The sequence below is a fragment of the Rutidosis leptorrhynchoides genome, chromosome 10, assembly GCF_046630445.1.
Source record: "Rutidosis leptorrhynchoides isolate AG116_Rl617_1_P2 chromosome 10, CSIRO_AGI_Rlap_v1, whole genome shotgun sequence".
Classification (NCBI taxonomy): Eukaryota; Viridiplantae; Streptophyta; class Magnoliopsida; order Asterales; family Asteraceae; genus Rutidosis; species Rutidosis leptorrhynchoides.
In genome coordinates this window covers 286,353,778-286,359,968 of record NC_092342.1, presented here as the reverse complement: position 1 = coordinate 286,359,968, position 6,191 = coordinate 286,353,778, and the positions used below count along the sequence as shown (strand labels likewise).

Sequence of the window (6,191 nt, the reverse complement as noted above, 5' to 3'; positions counted from 1 at the left end):
AAATTTTTTTTTTAAGTTTTATTACCCTTAGATTTTTAGACTTTAGTCACAACTTTTAGTATTAAGTTTAGTTTTGCCATAGTTATTTTTATACTTTTAGATTTTTAGACTTTGCTGTAAAATCCTTTAAGTGCTTTTTCTTTAGACTAAGATTTAGGTGCCTTAAAATTTTGCGACGCCGTGTTAAAATTTTAGTATCCTTTTAAGTAATTCCCGTTTTTCGTTTAGAATCCCTTTTTAATTTTCGACGCGCTACAATTTTCTTATTTTTCGACCTTTTATTTTTTGACATTTTTCGACGCGCTCTTTTTCTTTCCTATTTCTCGACGATCTAGTTTTTAGGACATAGATTTTTATTTCAAAATTTCGACGAAAAATTGTTTTAAGTGGTTAAATTGATAGACGTCCAAAATTTTCTGGTTCTTAGTAATAGTTGGATTTGTTAGTGGTGAGTTGTGGACTTCCGATTTAAAGGGTCCTGGCTACCTGCTGCATCTATTGGCTATTCGAAACGTGGGCAAAATCAGAAAACTCAATTAATTTGATAACTTATATAATTTTTATCTTTTATAACTAATAGGATATTCAGTGAATGCACCGAGCAAAACGTTCACCACCTTTCATACGTTCACCACCTGTAACTCGATCAAGACATCTAGCCAATATTGTCATCCAGTCGACCAAGTACTCCAATTCAAATTTTCGATAATCTATTTTTTGAACCCGACCTCACAATTGAGAATCCGGAGGATATTCAGGGACAATTCAGAGATCCTGAACCACTAATCATTCCTCCTGAACCACTAATCATTCATCCAGAGATTGTCGAGGAAGAAACCATTAAATCAGAATCCGTTAGTAATTTAGATTCAACAAATTCAATCATGGGAAATCTGTAACCTTTAAGTATGGAAGACCGAATGAGAGCCATACGCACGGGCCAAGGTCACGCCATTAATCAGCCAGATGTTAGAGCATCAGATTTTGAAATCAAAGGACAAATCCTACACATGATCACCAATCAGTGCCAATTTGGTGGTACAACAAAAGAAGATCCAAACGAACATCTTCGAACTTTTAATAGGATTTGTAATCTATTTAAAATCCAAGAAGTTGAGGATGAAACTACTTATCTTATGTTGTTTCCCTGGACTTTAAAGAGAGAAGCCAAAGATTGGTTAGAATCGTTACCTGAAGGAACGATTGACACATGGGATGTTTTAGTTGAGAAATTTCTTCAAAGATTCTTTCCGGCATCTAAAGCCGTGAGACTTCAAGGAGAAATTGCCACGTTCATGCAAAAGCCAAATGAAACGTTATATGAAGCATGGACAAGATTTGGAAGGATGTTGAGAGGATGTCCTCAACACGGTTTAGATAGTTTTCAAATAGTGCAAATTTTCTATAAAGGCGTCGACATCGCCACACGAAAAGACATCGACACAGCAGCTGGTGGTTCCATTATGAAGAAAACCGCAACCGAAGCTCACAAGATAATTGATAACACAACATCCCACTCTCATGAGTGGCATCAGGAAAAAGATATTTTTCATTCATCTAAAGCGGCTAGAGTCGATTCTAGCCATAACTTTGATTTCGTTTCCGCAAAAATAGATGCTTTCGAGAGACGAATGGAAAAGATGACTAAAGATATTCACGCAATACGAATCAGTTGTGAGCAATGCAGTGGACCACACTTAACGAAAGATTGTAATGTTGAACAAATGATGGAACAATGTGAGAATGTTTCCTACATGAACCAAAGGCCGGGAAAGAATTATCAACCGCCAAGGCTAAACTTCAATCGAAATCAAAACATTCTTTACAATCCAAATGGACCCAACAATAACTCGTATAACCAACAAGGTCCGAATAACCAACCAACTCAAAACAACACTTTCAATCAACAAAGACCTAGCTTATATAAACCACCACAACAAACTGAAGAGAAAAATCAAATCTGGAAGAAATGGTACAAAAGCTAGTTGAATCTCAAACACAATTTATTGCAACTCAAACCCAAACAAATGAAAGGTTTGATCAGTCATTAAGAACTCAACAAGCTTTCATTTTGAATCTAGAAAAACAAGTAGGTTACACTTGCTAGCATGATGAGTGAGAGGGAACAAGGAAAGCTACCGAGTAATACTGAAGTAAATCCTCGGAATGAGAATGTTAATATGGTTTCAACGAATTCTGAAAAACCAACACCAGAAGATGGGAAGGTTTTAGATGTGAGTAACAATGAAGAAGTTACACCACCATCACCACCCGAGTATGTAAAGCCAGTGGTGGCACCATACAGACCACCCATTCCATTTCCAAGAAAAGGAGTTAAGTATGAGGAAGTAATAGGTAATAAAGTTTGTGATACCTCTGGAAAGAAGAAGAATAATAAGAAAGTACAAGAAACTAAAACCGTAAAGATAAACCCGGTGAAGACAGTTCCACCAGAACCTCCACCCAGGGAGGGTGATCCGGGTGAATTTATTGTTCCTTGTCTACTTAGTGATTGTGTCATGTATGATGCACTAGCAGATTTAGGTGCAAGTGTGAGTGTTATGCCTCTTTCATTATATAAGAGATTAGGTTTAGGTGAGTTAAGTCCAACGGAAATGAGTGTTCGACTCTTTGACCAAACCATTAAGCACCCAGTTGGAATTGCTGACAACCTACCCGTTCAAGTAGGTAATTTAACCTTTCTAGTCGAATTTATTGTCATTGACATAGAAGAGGACTCAAACATTCCTCTAATTTTAGGTCGACCATTCTTAGCGTCTACCGGGGCGTTATTTGATGTAAGAGATGGTAGAATGACACTTAGTAATGATGAAAAATCGATCAACTTTATGAGTCGAAAGTCTAAATCTCCACCAACCAAAACCGTTGAACCAATAAAAATGATTGGTAAGAAACATATTATTTTACCAACTCCAACGGTAGTGCTTAACAATAATAAAACGCCTAAGTATGGGGAAAATGAAGTAACACCTAATGATGACCTGATAACAAAGAACCCCATAGTTGATACGAAATTAAATGACCCCTTTATTAATAGTTCAATGAAGAAACTTATTAAACGGATTCGCGATGCTAGAACTAAGGGGAACTTTAAGTTATGTAACCGGTTAGTATCCAATCTTTCACCTAAAGAAAAGGCGAAACTAGTTGAATTTGTGGATATTACACAGGAATCCAACCAATGGCTTAAAGCAAAAATCACAGATATGCAAGTTGATTATGGTCCAAGAGAAATTGACGATGAAGTTAATCACAATTTTGACACCACAGCTACCTAAGTGTGGGGAGATTCAAATGTTCTAAGAAATAATGATGTCTAGGGTTAGTTATTCTGTTCTCGTGTAGTTCCGAGAATAGAATCCGATTGGTCTTTTCCACTAGCAGACACTAAAGAACTAGTTTTCTCCCCCCATTCTGAATTTTTATTTTGTAGGTTTTGTATTAAATTAATACGCATTTTTAAATTTAAGTTTTGTGTGAATTTAAAAACAAAAATGTACTTTATTTAATTAAGTTAAAAATATGATTTCTAAAATTCGTCGTAAGTTGAAAACTAGGTCGTTGAACCGAAATTGCTTTACCCGAGGGCGGGGCGACAAATTTTGTTATCATTATTTTTAATATTATTGATCTAAAGTATACCAAAAAAAAATTAAAAAAAAACCCAAAAATCTTTGCTTTTAAAACAATCGTTTTAAAAATGACAAATTTTAAATTTTGTCGAGGGACGGACTAGGTAAACATACCGAAACTACCTAAAGTAAAACGAAACAAAATTTTAAAAAATTATTCATTTAAATTGTTTTAATGAATAAAGGTTTTTATATAAAAAATATATATATATTATATATATGTTTGTAGTTTATCTTATGTACAAAACAGGGTAAAACACGCATTTTCAAAGACTGACATTAAGTTCAGCAAAAGCTACTAATTTTGATGACAAGACGCAAAATATCAAATGTGATGTAAAATAATATGCTTGCAAACTCGGTATTTTTAATCACTTTTCTACACTAATCACCCTCATGAATTTATAATTATAGTCTGATTTCATGCAAATGAGGGCATTGCATGATCTCAAGTGTGGGGAAGGGTTATAAATTCTCTCGGGTTTACACTTGGTTTAATTGCCAAATTTTGTGAAAGTTTGAAAAATTTCAACTAAATGAATTCAAAATCATGTTTATACATATTTATGAATGATAAAACTAGGTGTTAATGCCGAAATTATTGTTACCTCGGAGAGAACATAAATGGAGAAACAACCCAAAACATTAGAATTCATTTAAAATGGAATAGAGGAGAATAAAAAGGCAAAGAAAAAAATAAATAAAAGCCAAGTGTGGGGAGAATATACCAAGTTATTCAATTAAAAACTGTATATCACATGTTTCTGTAAAGTTATTGCAGGTGCTTTTGTTTTGGACTAAATTAACTATTTTACCCGGTAAATTGTAATATAAATGGAAGAAAAGATGGATCTACATGATGAATCAATTCCATCATTAAAATGAAGTAAAGTCTTCAGAAAAAAACACGCTCTTCTTAATTTAGGTCAGGAAGTTATCGTCCAGACCAGCTGTAGGTTGACGAAAAATCTTGAAAAGTTTTCTCGAAAATCAGCAGGAAATCCACGGACCTCAGCATCAAACAGGGTCACCAAGTGGTCAGACTTATCCTAACCATGAGAGGATCTGTCTCGTAAAATGGGGAGGGCACCGTGCAAATTAGCTTGATAAGATTAATGAATCAGACCCCCAAAAAGGATAATCTCCTTAAAGATCAAAAATCAGCTTTTAAGCCTGATATTACTCAATCCTTGAGATTGACCTTAAAGATTGAGAATTACAAACTCATGGAATTCGATGATATCTAAACTCGAGCTTGAACGAGAAAATATTTTGATCAAATTACAAACCGATTTGTTTTCTGAAAAACCTATTTTCAATGCGTTCATTACCATTGAACGTAAAATCCTGAGAATTCACCTGAAATTCATTAGGTCACCTGAACCAAATCGGGTGTCAACCGTAAGAACGGTGGTTGCATAGCATGGTGGAAGATAGGACCTTGTGCCAGACCGAAAAACTATAGGGTGATCTTTACTATTTCTCCTACAAAGGATAGTAATTGCATCCAACACGTTTTTGACCATAATTATCTGCATGTCACGGGACATTGCCTTAACAGTTGCTTGTTCAATGCTTTCCTTTACAATCGGACGGTAGTTTACCGAAAGGTAATATACGGAGAAAGTATACTGGACGTGTTGCTTTCCCAATACAAGGTTAGCAAGTGGGTGACACAAAACCATAAGTTTTGAGCTAAAATTTTCAAATCTGAAACCCACCAAACCCACAAAAACAATTTGCAAACACCGGTGAAGGGTTATTCCGGAAAACTTATCTAGGATAAAATCTAGAATGAATTTTCAAAAGATCAAATGTTTTCATAAAGATCCGATTCCCTTAAAGGATCTAAATTTTCATAGTCATGTGGGACTGTAAACCACATCGTTACTATCATTGTTCATACCGCCGTATTGAAATCACTGATGTACAAAGTGTGAAGAATAAAGAAGTGATTCTGGTAAAGTTATATTCAAGTTCTATATTGCTTGTGGACAAGCAACGCTCAAGTGTGGGAATATTTGATAATGCTAAAAACGAACATATATTTCATAGCATTATCCTTCAAGAAAGACAAGCTTTTAGCTGCAATTGTTCTAATTTCAAGTAATTATCGTTTAAATAATAAAAGGTGAAGACAAAAGACAGATTCGATGATTTGAAGACGCAAATGACCAAAAAGCTAAAAAGTACAAAGTACAATTCAAGTGGGTTCAATTTATTGATGAGAAACGTCTCAAAATTACAAAAGTACAAGCCGCAAAATGCAAAGTACAAGATATTAAATTATACAAAAATGCGTTCGAAAATCCGGAACCGAGACATGAACCAACTTTCAACGCTCGACGCAACGGAGCTGAAAGTACAAGTCAACTATGCACAAGAATATAATATAATATTTAAATAATTCATAATAAGAATAATAATAAATAATAAAAAGTTGTTAATTGAGCATAGTTAAAGGGTCATAATTGAAAATTTTAAATCAATAATTCGCAACGAGATATTATTGATTCAACTTTGAATGGTAGCCAGCTA

At 34.5% G+C, this 6,191-nt stretch overlaps 1 non-coding gene across 1 annotated transcript; it reads right to left on the bottom strand.

Moving 5' to 3' along the window:
* Positions 1-1,268: 1,268 nt before the first annotated feature.
* On the bottom strand, positions 1,269-1,375 carry LOC139873871 (small nucleolar RNA R71). Its single transcript, XR_011767584.1, has one exon. It is a non-coding gene; the product is annotated as a small nucleolar RNA R71 (small nucleolar RNA).
* Between the last annotated feature and the right edge of the window lie 4,816 nt (positions 1,376-6,191).